We start from the raw sequence: 13,119 nt of genomic DNA, 5'->3' as shown, positions 1-13,119 counted from the left end.
TTTTTCTTTATTAGTCAGTAACTTTTAACATTGTTGTCGGCAATTTAAGTGTATCTAAGGGTTAAGTCATGGCAGGACAGCTCGGTCACGTGATATGCTCCTCCTGTACCATGTGGGAACACGGGGACAACACCAGTGTCCCTGACGACTACATGTGCGGGAAGTGTGTCCACCTCCGGCTACTGACGGTCCGCGTTGCGGAGTTGGAGCTGAAGGTGGATTCACTCTGGAGCATCCACGATGCTGAGAATGACGTGAGTATCACGTGTAGCGAGTTGGTCTTACCGCAGGAGAAGGGTCCACAGCCAGCGAGGGAATGGAAGACCAGCAGGAAGAGTAGTGCAAGGAAGGTAGTGCAGGGGTCCCCTGTGGTCATCCCACTGCAAAACAGATACACTGCTTTGAGTGCTGTTGAGGGGGATGACTCATCAGGAGTGGGCAGCAGCAGCCAAGTTCATGGCACCGTGGCTGGCTCTGTTGCACAGGAGGGCAGGAAAAAGAGTGGGCGAGCGATAGTGATAGGGGATTCAATTGTAAGGGGAATAGATAGGCGTTTCTGCGGCCGCAACCGAGACTCCAGGATGGTATGTTGCCTCCCTGGTGCAAGGGTCAAGGATGTCTCGGAGCGGGTGCAGGACATTCTAAAAAGGGAGGGAGAACAGCCAGTTGTCGTGGTGCACGTTGGTACCAATGACATAGGTAAAAAAAGGGATGAGTTCCTACGAAATGAATTTAAGGAGCTAGAAGCTAAATTAAAAAGTAGGACCTCAAAAGTAGTAATCTCGGGATTGCTACCAGTGCCACGTGCTAGTCAGAGTAGGAATTGCAGGATAGCTCAGATGAATACGTGGCTTGAGCAATGGTGCAGCAGGGAGGGATTCAAATTCCTGGGGCATTGGAACCGGTTCTGGGGGAGGTGGGACCAGTACAATCCGGACGGTCTGCACCTGGGCAGAATCGGAACCAATGTTCTCGGGGGAGTGTTTGCTAGTGCTGTTGGGGAGGAGTTAAACTAATATGGCAGGGGGATGGGAACCAATGCAGGGAGATAGAGGGAAACAAAAAGGAGGCAAAAACAAAAGACAGAAAGGAGATGAGGAAAAGTGGAGGGCAGAGAAACCCAAGGCAAAGAACAAAAAGGGCCATTGTACAGCAACATTCTAAAAGGACAGAGGGTGTTAAAAAAAACAAGCCTAAAGGCTTTGTGTCTTAATGCAAGGAGTATCCGCAATAAGGTGGATGAATTAACTGTGCAAATAGATGTTAACAAATATGATGTGATTGGGATTACGGAGACGTGGCTCCAGGATGAGCAGGGCTGGGAACTCAACATCCAGGGGTATTCAACATTCAGGAAGGATAGAATAAAAGGAAAAGGAGGTGGGGTGGCATTGCTGGTTAAGGAGGAGATTAAGGCAATAGTTAGGAAGGACATTAGCTTGGATGATGTGGAATCTATATGGGTAGAGCTGCAGAACACCAAAGGGCAAAAAACGTTAGTGGGAGTTGTGTACAGACCTCCAAACAGTAGTAGTGATGTTGGGGAGGGCATCAAACAGGAAATTAGGGGTGCGTGCAATAAAGGTGCAGCAGTTATAATGGGTGACTTTAATATGCACATAGATTGGGCTAACCAAACTGGAAGCAATACGGTGGAGGAGGATTTTCTGGAGTGCATAAGGGATGGTTTTTTAGACCAATATGTCGAGGAACCAACTAGGGGGGAGGCCATCTTAGACTGGGTGTTATGTAATGAGAAAGGATTAATTAGCAATCTCGTTGTGCGAGGCCCCTTGGGGAAGAGTGACCATAATATGGTGGAATTCTGCATTAGGATGGAGAATGAAACAGTTAATTCAGAGACCATGGTCCAGAACTTAAAGAAGGCTAACTTTGAAGGTATGAGGCGTGAATTGGCTGAGATGGATTGGCGAATGATACTTAAGGGGTTGACTGTGGATGGGCAATGGCAGACATTTAGAGACCGCATGGATGAACTACAACAATTGTACATTCCTGTCTGGCATAGAAATAAAAAAGGGAAGGTGGCTCAACCGTGGCTATCAAGGGAAATCAGGGATAGTATTAAAGCCAAGGAAGTGGCATACAAATTGGCCAGAAATAGAAGCGAACCTGGGGACTGGGAGAAATTTAGAACTCAGCAGAGGAGGACAAAGGGTTTGATTAGGGCAGGGAAAATGGAGTATGAGAAGAAGCTTGCAGGGAACATTAAGACGGATTGCAAAAGTTTCTATAGATATGTAAAGAGAAAAAGGTTAGTAAAGACAAACGTAGGTCCCCTGCAGTCAGAATCAGGGGAAGTCATAACGGGGAACAAAGAAATGGCGGACCAATTGAACAAGTACTTTGGTTCGGTATTCACGAAGGAGGACACGAACAACCTTCCGGTTATAAAAGGGGTCGGGGGGTCTAGTAAGGAGGAGGAACTGAGGGAAATCCTTATTAGCCGGGAAATTGTGTTGGGGAAATTGATGGGATTGAAGGCCGATAAATCCCCAGGGCCTGATGGACTGCATCCCAGAGTACTTAAGGAGGTGGCCTTGGAAATAGTGGATGCGTTGACAGTCATTTTCCAACATTCCATTGACTCTGGATCAGTTCCTATGGAGTGGAGGGTAGCCAATGTAACCCCACTTTTTAAAAAAGGAGGGAGAGAGAAAACAGGGAATTATAGACCGGTCAGCCTGACATCGGTAGTGGGTAAAATGATGGAATCAATTATTAAGGATGTCATAGCAGTGCATTTGGAAAGAGGTGACATGATAGGTCCAAGTCAGCATGGATTTGTGAAAGGGAAATCATGCTTGACAAATCTTCTGGAATTTTTTGAGGATGTTTCCAGTAGAGTGGATAAGGGAGAACCAGTTGATGTGGTATATTTGGACTTTCAGAAGGCGTTCGACAAGGTCCCACACAAGTGATTGATGTGCAAAGTTAGAGCACATGGGATTGGGGGTAGTGTACTGACATGGATTGAGAACTGGTTGTCAGACAGGAAGCAAAGAGTAGGAGTAAATGGGTACTTTTCAGAATGGCAGGCAGTGACTAGTGGGGTACCGCAAGGTTCTGTGCTGGGGCCCCAGCTGTTTACACTGTACATTAATGATTTAGATGAGGGGATTAAATGTAGTATCTCCAAATTTGCGGATGACACTAAGTTGGGTGGCAGTGTGAGCTGCGAGGAGGATGCTGTGAGGCTGCAGAGCGACTTGGATAGGTTAGGTGAGTGGGCAAATGCATGGCAGATGAAGTATAATGTGGATAAATGTGAGGTTATCCACTTTGGTGGTAAAAACAGAGAGACAGACTATTATCTGAATGGTGACAGATTAGGAAAAGGGGAGGTGCAAAGAGACCTGGGTGTCATGGTACATCAGTCATTGAAGGTTGGCATGCAGGTGCAGCAGGCGGTTAAGAAAGCAAATGGCATGTTGGCCTTCATAGCAAGGGGATTTCAGTACAGGGGCAGGGAGGTGTTGCTACAGTTGTACAGGGCATTGGTGAGGCCACACCTGGAGTATTGTGTACAGTTTTGGTCTCCTAACCTGAGGAAGGACATTCTTGCTATTGAGGGAGTGCAGCGAAGGTTCACCAGACTGATTCCCGGGATGGCGGGACTGACCTATCAAGAAAGACTGGATCAACTGGGCTTGTATTCACTGGAGTTCAGAAGAATGAGAGGGGACCTCATAGAAACATATAAAATTCTGACGGGGTTAGACAGGTTAGATGCAGGAAGAATGTTCCCAATGTTGGGGAAGTCCAGAACCAGGGGTCACAGTCTAAGGATAAGGGGTAAGCCATTTAGGACCGAGATGCGGAGGAACTTCTTCACCCAGAGAGTGGTGAACCTGTGGAATTCTCTACCACAGAAAGTTGTTGAGGCCAATTCACTAAATATATTCAAAAAGGAGTTAGATGAGGTCCTTACTGCTAGGGGGATCAAGGGGTATGGCGAGAAAGCAGGAATGGGGTACTGAAGTTGAATGTTCAGCCATGAACTCATTGAATGGCGGTGCAGGCTAGAAGGGCCGAATGGCCTACTCCTGCACCTATTTTCTATGTTTCTATGTTTCTATGCGCCTTAGCGCCAACATTGGTGGGCGGCCCTCAACAGCTCAACAAAACTTGTTAAGTGGCTCTCCAGCCCATATAATTGCCCACCCCATATAATTGCCCACCCCAGGTCTAGGTGATGGAAGCCATGGCAAGTTGCTGCATCTTGTAGATGGTACACACTGCAGCCACGGTGTACCAGTGCAATGTTAACAAATATAAACAGCAATTCCAGCCGCCCAGATCAGGTATAACTGCCGTCTATTCTGGGTTGTAACGGTCCACATTAAGGACACACATGAGATAATAACAAGGCATTGTTGTGTGTATTGTACCACATTGTAATGCCAGAGTCCCGGAGAGTTTAGGGGGAACTTGATGAATGGTCTGAGAATAATTGTGTTATAGGCAGGAGGGTAACACTGACCAATGGCTGTGCTCCTAGAAGTGTAAATACATCCCGCTCTTACAGCTGTGCGGTGCAGGGGAAACAGGCAGAAGGGCGGTTATAGAATGTCAGACTTTCCAATCTGGTGTCCATTCCATTATAACCATGGACCGCGACCTCTGCTGCAGACCCGGGGATCACAGGATGGGAAAATAACAACCATCGCAAAGAAATGAAGGCACACCTGATCAGTGAACTCCTGGTAAACTAGGGGAGTGAGTAGGAGCTGGAACTCCAAATAGAGAAATACCACTGATTAAAAAGGGTTAGGTTCCAGAACTTACTGATCATAGACTTAAACCTGTGGGGCTGAGGGCTCAGGAGTAAAACTGTGAGTGATGCCTTGCTGGTGTGACTACTCCCGTGAGATAACGCACTGGATCCCAGCAGAGGATCCGGCTGTAGATCCCCACAGACCATGTAGGGAGTGCAAGGCACTGAAGGATTCTATCACGGCTCTTTAAAGAGAGGAAACATTCCCGACAGACCATTATACACAATAGTCCCAGAGATTCGGAACACATGGGAACATGAGGTTGGGTGTCCTGTGTTGCTGTGTGAATGTGAGGCTTCAATGTGAGAGGAACCGGATTTCCTCAGACACTGCTGTGGCCCAGAAAGTTTCACAAACAAAATGCTGCATTGCCCATGTAATTGCTGCAGTGATTGCACCGCCAGATTCCCCGCCCCATCCCCATCCCCACCCAAGGCAGGATCCCAATATCGGGCGGTAACTGGTCCGTGTGCTTACGCCACATATTGGAGTCGGGGAAACCCGGAGAAAACTCTGCTGGCATCACGATGGGGTCACACAGCAGGGCGGAAGTCTAATCACAGTGCACACTGGATGTCTATGAGCCAAAGGATGAAATCCAGCCCCTGGGACTGATGTTTGTCTTTCCATATTTGGGAGTAAAGTAGCGCCTATACAGAGCGCAGAGCAAAACAGGTTGAGCAGGATCCGAATGGAGCAACGGAACTCGTCCAATGTTCCCTCCGTTCATTGTTCTCTCTCTGCACCGCACAGGCCCTATAAGGGTTGATCCGCCCTCGGGCTCTTTCCCCACCAGAGCGTCACTGTACATAGAAACATAGAAAATAGGTGTCGGAGTCGGCCCTTCGAGCCTGCACCACCATTCAATAAGATCATGGCTGATCATTCCTTCAGTACCTCTTTCCTGCTTTCTCTCCATACCTCTTGATCCCTTTAGCCGTAAGGGTCATATCTAACTCCCTCTTGAATATATCCAATGAACTGGCATCAACAACTCTCTGCGGCAGGGAATTCCACAGGTTAACAACTCTCTGGGTGAAGAAGTTTCTCCTCATCTCAGTCCTAAATGGCCTGCCCCTTATCCTAAGACTGTGTCCCCTGCTTTTGGACTTGCCCAACATCGGGAACCTTCTTCCCGTATCTAACCTGTCCAGTCGTGTCAGAATCTTATATGTTTCTATGTGATCCCCTCTCATCTTTCTAAACTCGTGTATAAAGGCCCAGTTGATCCAGTCTCTCCTCATATGTCAGTCCAGCCATCCCTGCAGGCGTGGCTCTCTGGCACCCTCCCCTGGCCCGCTGTATATTGTAAGATTGGTCTTTCCCCACCGGTGGGTCTCTGTACTGGCCTCGGGCAGGCGGGGCTCAATGAGATTATGAGAGGACTTGACAAGGTGGATGCAGAGGATGTTTCCACTGACAGGGGAGACTAGAACTAGAGGGCATAGACTTAAAATAAGGGGCCACCCATTAAAAACTGAGATGAGGAGAAATTTCTTCTCTCAGGGTGTTGTAAATCTGTGGAATTCGCTGCCTCAGAGAGCTGTGGAAGCTGTGACATTGAATAAATTTAAGACAAAAATAAAGAATTTCTTAAACGATAAGGGAATAAAGGGTAATGGGGAGCAGGCAATGAAGTGGACCTGAGTCCATGATCGAATTAAATGGCGGAGCAAGCTCCAGAGGCTGTATGGCCTACTCCTGTTCCTATTTCTTACGTTATGTAAGATTGATCTTTCCCCACCGCTGGGTCTCTGTACCTGCCTCAGACTGGCACGGCTCTCTCACACCCTCTCCTGGCCCACTGTATAATGTACAATTGCTGGTTGAGGGCCTTTCTTTAATCTGCTCACCACATCCTCCCAACCTGACAGCCACCGACTCAATGCCCATTTTATTATATTGTTTGGATTGCCGGAAAGCACACAATGGTTTGTTCTGAGTTTTATGGATTCACTGAACATTGGACCCTTCCGGTTCGCGTGAATGACTTGAACAGGTTTCATCATGACATGTAATCGACCAATAAAACTGGAGCTGATGGTTTTTTTTAAACTCATTACCTCACACTTCTCCAGATTGAATTCCATTTGCCACTGTTCTGCCCACCAGACCAATCCCTTGCTATCTTCTTGCAGTCTGCAGATTTCTTCTTCTTTGTAACTGCACAGTCACTTTTTATAACACCTGCAATCTTTTTAATCATACCCCCGCCATTCACATCTAAGTCATTGAGATAAAACTCAACAGGCAAGGGACCTAGTTCTGGGAGGATCATAGTTGATGTTTTACTCACTGACTGTACCAAGTGTGCATCCAGAGGGAACAGTGGACAGTTTTACCACCAAGCAACCAAGTGGCAACAAGTTGAAGCTTAAGTGCTCCAGCCTGTGGGCGGAGCAGTCAGCCATGTATTACTGTGGCTGTAGTCTGCACAGTGAGTCCAAGAGATGGAGGGGCTCGACACAAACCCCAGAGGGTACCTGTAGGACATAAAATCTCATGGTGCCTTGTCCTGTTGGCTTTATTCTGCAGAGCAAATGGATATAAAAGTGAGAAATTAGATTTTTTTTAAAAAAGGCAATGGAAAAGGTGCAAAGAATGATTAAGTTAGATGTAGAGAAGAACAATAGAATGAAAGGAAGATAGAAAGATCAATAGAAAGAATAAAAAGGAAGAACAATTGAAATAAATAAATTAAGATAGAAAGAATGATATAAGGAAAGAAGGCAGAGAAAAAAGGATAGAAAGAATGAAAGAAAGACAGAAAGGAAGAAAGAAAGAACAAATGAAAGAAGAAAGGGAGAAAGAATGTAAGAAACAAGGGAAGAATGATAGAAAGGAGGAGGCCATTCAGTTCCCTTGAGTCTGTTACTTAGGAACAGGAAAAGCCTATTAAGCCCCCTTGGGACCATATGCACAGGAACCAGAGGAGGCCCATTCAGCCCCTCAAGTCTGTCACCCGGGAACAGGAGGAGGCCCATTCAGCCCCTCGAGTCTGTTACATAGAAATAGGAGAAGGCCCATTCAGCCCCTCAAGTCTGTCACCCGGGAACAGGAGGAGGCCCATTCAGCCCCTCGAGTCTGTTACATAGAAATAGGAGAAGGCCCATTCAGCCCCTCGAGCCTGTTACATAGGAACAAGAGGAGGTTATTCAGCCCCTCAAACCTGCTCTGCCAGCCATTGAGATCATGGTTGACGTGTTGATCTTCATTCTATCTGACCGCATTTGCACCATATTCCTTGATACCCTTACCAAACAAATATCTGTCAATCTCAGTCTCAAAGGCTCCAACTAACCCCAGCCTGAACAGACTGTTGAAGGAGAGTGTTCCATATTTACACTACCATTGTGTGAAGAAGTGTTTTTTGATGCAGCGCCTGAATGACCTAACTCTAATTTTAAGGTTATGCCCTCTTCCACTGGACCAGAAGTAGTAGTTTCTCTCTATCTACCCTATCAACTTATTTTAACATTAAAAAACTCAGTCAGTTCACCATAGAATCTTCTATACTTAAGGTAATATAGGCCAGGTTTTTGAAATCTGTCCTCATAATTTAACCGAGCCCCAGGTATTAGTCTGATGAATCTGCCCTGCACCCCCTCCAAGTCTATTACATCTTTCCTGAGATGTGCTGTCCAGAACTCAGTACTCTAGATGGAGGCTAACTAAGGCTCCATATGCCACAAGCAAAACATCTTGCCCATTGTATTCCAGATTCCTTGAGATAAAGGACAACATTCCTTTAGCCTGTTTGGTTCCTTTTTTCCCTGTTTACCAGCATTTAGTAATTTATTTACCTGAGCACTTAAAAGCCCTTCCTCCTCCACAGTTCCTAGCTTCCCACTATTTAGAAAATACTCTGATCTATCTTTATTAGGTCCAAAGTGGATGACCTCACTCTTGCCCACATTAAATTCCTCCTTCTGTGGTTTTGACCGCTCACTTAATCACTCTATGTTTCCTTCGCTGCAATATGTCTTAATGCAATTATATAGGGCTCTGGTGAGATCACACCTGGAGCATTGTGGACAGTTTTGGTCTCCTTACTCAAGGAAAGACATACTTAAGAACATAAGAATTAGGAACAGGAGTAGGCCATTCGAACCCTCGATCCTGCTCCACCATTCAATGAGATCATGGCTGATTTTCTATCTCAACTCCATTTTCCTGCATTGTCCCCATATCCCTTGATTCCCTTAATATTCAAAAATATATCGATCTCTATCTTGAAGGTACTAAAAGACAGAGCCTCCACAGCTCTGGGATAGAGAATTCCAAAGATTCACCATCCTGAGTAAAGAAGTTTCTCCTCATCTCAGTCCTGATTGGAAGACCCCTTATCCTGAGACTGTGACCCCTGGTTCTAGACTCCCCAGCCAGAAGAAACATCCTCCTTGCATCTACCCTGTCAAGCCCTGTAAAAATGTTGTATGCTTCAATGAGATCAGCTCTCATTCTTCTAAACTATAGAGAATATAGGCCTAGTCTACTCAATCACTCCTCAGAGGACAATCCACTCATGCCAGGAATCAGTCTGGTGCATTCCCTCTATGTTAAGTATACCCTTCCTTCGGTAAGACAAAAACTGTACACAATACTCCAGGTGCAGTCTCACCAGGGCCCTATAAAGTTGCAATAAGAGGTCTTTACTCTTGTACGCAAATCCTCTTGCAATAAAGACCAACATACTATTTCCTTTCTTAATTGTACCTGCATGTTAACTTTCAGTGATTCATGTACAAGGACACCCAGGTCCCTCTGAACACCAACATTTTCTAATCTCTCGCCATTTAAAATATACTCTGCTTTTCTATTTTTCCTACAAAAATGAATGACTTCACATTTCTCTGCATTATATTCCATTTGCCATGTTCTTGTCCATTCACGTAGCCTGTCTATATCCCCTTGAAGCCTCTTTGTACCCTCCTCACAACTTGCATTCCCACCTAACTTTGTATCATCAGCAAACTTGGATATATAACATTTAGTCCTCTCATCTAAACCACTGATATATATTGTGAATAGCTGTGGCCCAAGCATCGATCCTTGTGGTACCCCACTAGTTATAGCCTGACAACCTGAAAATGACCCGTTTATTCCTACTCTCTGTTTTATGTCCATTTACCAATCCTCAATCCATGCTAGTATGTTATCCCCAATCCCATGAGCCCTAATTTTGTTTCATAACCTTGTGTGGCACCTTATCGAAAGTCATTGCTTTTCTACCATCATACCTTTTAATGGAGTTTCCCAATCTACCTTAACCAACTCCCCCCTCATACCTACATAGTTCCCTTGGTTTAGATTTTAGACCCTAGTTTCAGATTTAACTAAGTCACTTTCAAATTTAATGTAAAATTCTATCATATTATGGTCACTCTTGCCTATGGGCCCCTTTACTACAAGGTTATTAATTAACCCTTTCTTATTGCACAATACTAGATCTAAAATAAACTGTTCTCTAGTTTGTTCCTCAACATACTGATCTAGAAAACCACCTTGTATACTGTCCATTAATTCGTCCTCCACACTATTACTGCAAATTTGGTTTGCCCAATCTATATGCAGATTAAAGTCCCCCATGATTATTGTATTACCTTTGTTACAAGCACCTCTAATTTCCTGATTCATACTGTGCCCTACAGTACCACTACGGTTTGGGGGCCTATAAACAACTCCCACCAATGTTTTCAGCCCCTTGCTGTTTCTTAGCTCCACCCAAACTGATTCTACTTCTGGATTTCCCGAGCCAAGATCCTTTCCCTCTGCTGTCTTTATCCCATCCTTTATTATCAGGGCTACCCCTCCTTTTCCATTTGGCTATCTCTTCTAAAAGTTGCATATCCTGGAATATTTAGTTCCCAACTGTGGTCACTTTGCTACCATGTCTCTGTAATGGCTATTAAATCAAACCTATTAATTTCTATCTGTGCTATTAATTCATCTATTCCGTTGTGAATACTTCAAGCATTCAGATATATAGTGTCTTTAGATTCAACTTTTTTCTATTTTTCTCCGATGTCACCTTAGTAAGTAATGCCCTATTACCTTTGTTACTCTCTCTGTCCCTTCCTGACCCACTCGGCTTATTGCTACCCAAAACTCTGCTCTGCACTGCACTAGAGCCTTGACATTTCTCTTGCTGCCTTTTCTCTGTATCTAAACCATGCTATATACTTTCCTGAATTCTCCACCCACCCACTTCATTAGCTTAAAGCTCTGTGTAATGCCCTAGTTATTCGATTTGCCAGGACACTGGTTCCAGCCCAGATCAAGTGGAGCCCATCCTAACGGAACAGCTCCCTCTTTGCCCAGTAGTGGTGCCAGTGCTCCATAAAGCAACACCTCTGCCTCCCACACCACTCTTTGAGCCACACATTTAACATTCTAATCTGCTTATCCCTGTAACAATTGGTGTGTGGCTCAGGTAACAATCCAGAGATCATTACCTTTGAGGTTCAGTTTTTTCATTTGGACTCCAACTCCTCAAACTCTTTCAGCAGAACCCCATTCCTAGTTTTATCTATGTCATTCATTCCTACATAGCCCATGAAAACTGGATCCTCTCCTTCCCATTCTGTTGGGGCTCAAATTTCCATATTGCCGATTTTTAGCGGTGGTGAAGAGTTACGGCTGAGTTTTTTGTGCCCGATTACGACAAAAAAAAGTTGCAACTTTTGTCATTTTAAATTTTGAATTTGGCGCGATGCAGATTGTCCTAAAGCTCTGTCGGTGGAGCCTAAGATCTGAGCTGAAAAATGGAGGCAGTCTTCTGTACATGCACCAAATACAAATCCCCTTTTCCACATGACGAGTGTGCCTGCACTTACACAGTACACTTCCTGGTCTGCATTCAGCTGTTTTTATACAGACAGTTGTGTGTGAGAACTTGCTTGTGAGGAGAAAAATCAGAGCTGCAATATGGGATCAGGGGACAAGGACCAAGAATTTCCTACCAGAAGAAGTCGCAGCCTTGGTTTCTGTCATTGTGGGTCGATGGCACGAGCTTCAGAACAAAGGTCAAGTTAAAATAAAGCCAAAAGAAATGAACAAATGCTGGGACAAAGTTGCAGAAGATTTCTGTGGAACAGTGACCACCCTGATGACCAGCTGGCAGTGCAGAAAGTGACAGGACCTTGGCCAAGCAATTGGTGTAAGTAATATTTTCATTTATGCACTGGAATTACAATTGTAAGCGTGACCATGTGTGTGTGCCACCCACCACAGCAGACAGACCTCTCTCTAAAAAGTTATTTTTGTCTTTGTAGAGGAAGGTGGCACATAACAGAGAGCAAAATCGAACTGGAGGAGGTCCGGCAAATCTGCACCCACTGACACCCCTGGAAGCGAGGGACGCTGGTATGATTGGTGCTGGCTCTAGAAGGTCAACAAGCTGGGCCCAGACACCAGAGAGAGGGTAAGTCCTGCAAATTCCACAGTCTGGCTTGGTGAAATGTTGAGTACTGCACGGGTTAGCTATGCTTCAGTTCATGGGATATACTCTCGGTCAGCAACGCTTCAGTTTATGCAATATGCTTTCATTCATCGTGCTCCTTCAAATGAGCCTGCGCTGTGTGACCCTACTCATGCCACCCTGCCCTCTCTCCTGCTACTAACCCATTGTCTTGTCTGTTATATTTTGCAGAAGTTGCGCCCATCCCTGAGGAAGCACAACCTGATGCCGCAGATCATTCAGACACAGAGGACCCTGAACATGATCATGTCTTTCATGCCTAGCTTCCAGAGGAAGAGCAGGACGAGAATGAGCAGTGGGGTGAGGGGGGAGGGGGAAGCCCCCAATCGTGACACTGTCACACTGAATCTGGAGGAGGTAGTACCACCCATTGATGTGCCAGCCCCTTTCCAGACTGCTACGAGTGATGTGACATTTCATGGTGTCCCACATTGAGAGGTTGTGGGTCCCAGTGAGTTACAACAAGCCACACCCAGGATGAGGAGGGGAAGGAGAGCTCGACAGTGCTCTCCTGAAACGCAGGATGCAACAGACATGGTTCAGCTCATGGCAATGAGTAGGGAGTGCATTGATATTACCCGATCACGCCTGGAAACCATCAGTGGGGTGGGTGATGAGATAGTGGGACTGTCGGCAGAAGTAATAGCACTCTAGCGCGAAATGGGAACACTGTCGGGGCACATTAGGGAGGGAATGTCGCAGGTAGTTGATACGCTTTTGAGGCGGATTAGGGAGGGGATATCGGAGGTAGCTGCTGCAGTAAGGGAACACACCCAGGCTGTCATTGCCCCGCGGCAATTGACAGAATCAACTGCTGCCACTCCCATTCCAAACTCCAGA

This window comes from Pristiophorus japonicus, chromosome 9 (genome assembly GCF_044704955.1).
Source record: "Pristiophorus japonicus isolate sPriJap1 chromosome 9, sPriJap1.hap1, whole genome shotgun sequence".
In the NCBI taxonomy this organism is placed as follows: Eukaryota; Metazoa; Chordata; class Chondrichthyes; family Pristiophoridae; genus Pristiophorus; species Pristiophorus japonicus.
Note: the sequence above shows the minus strand (reverse complement) of the source record.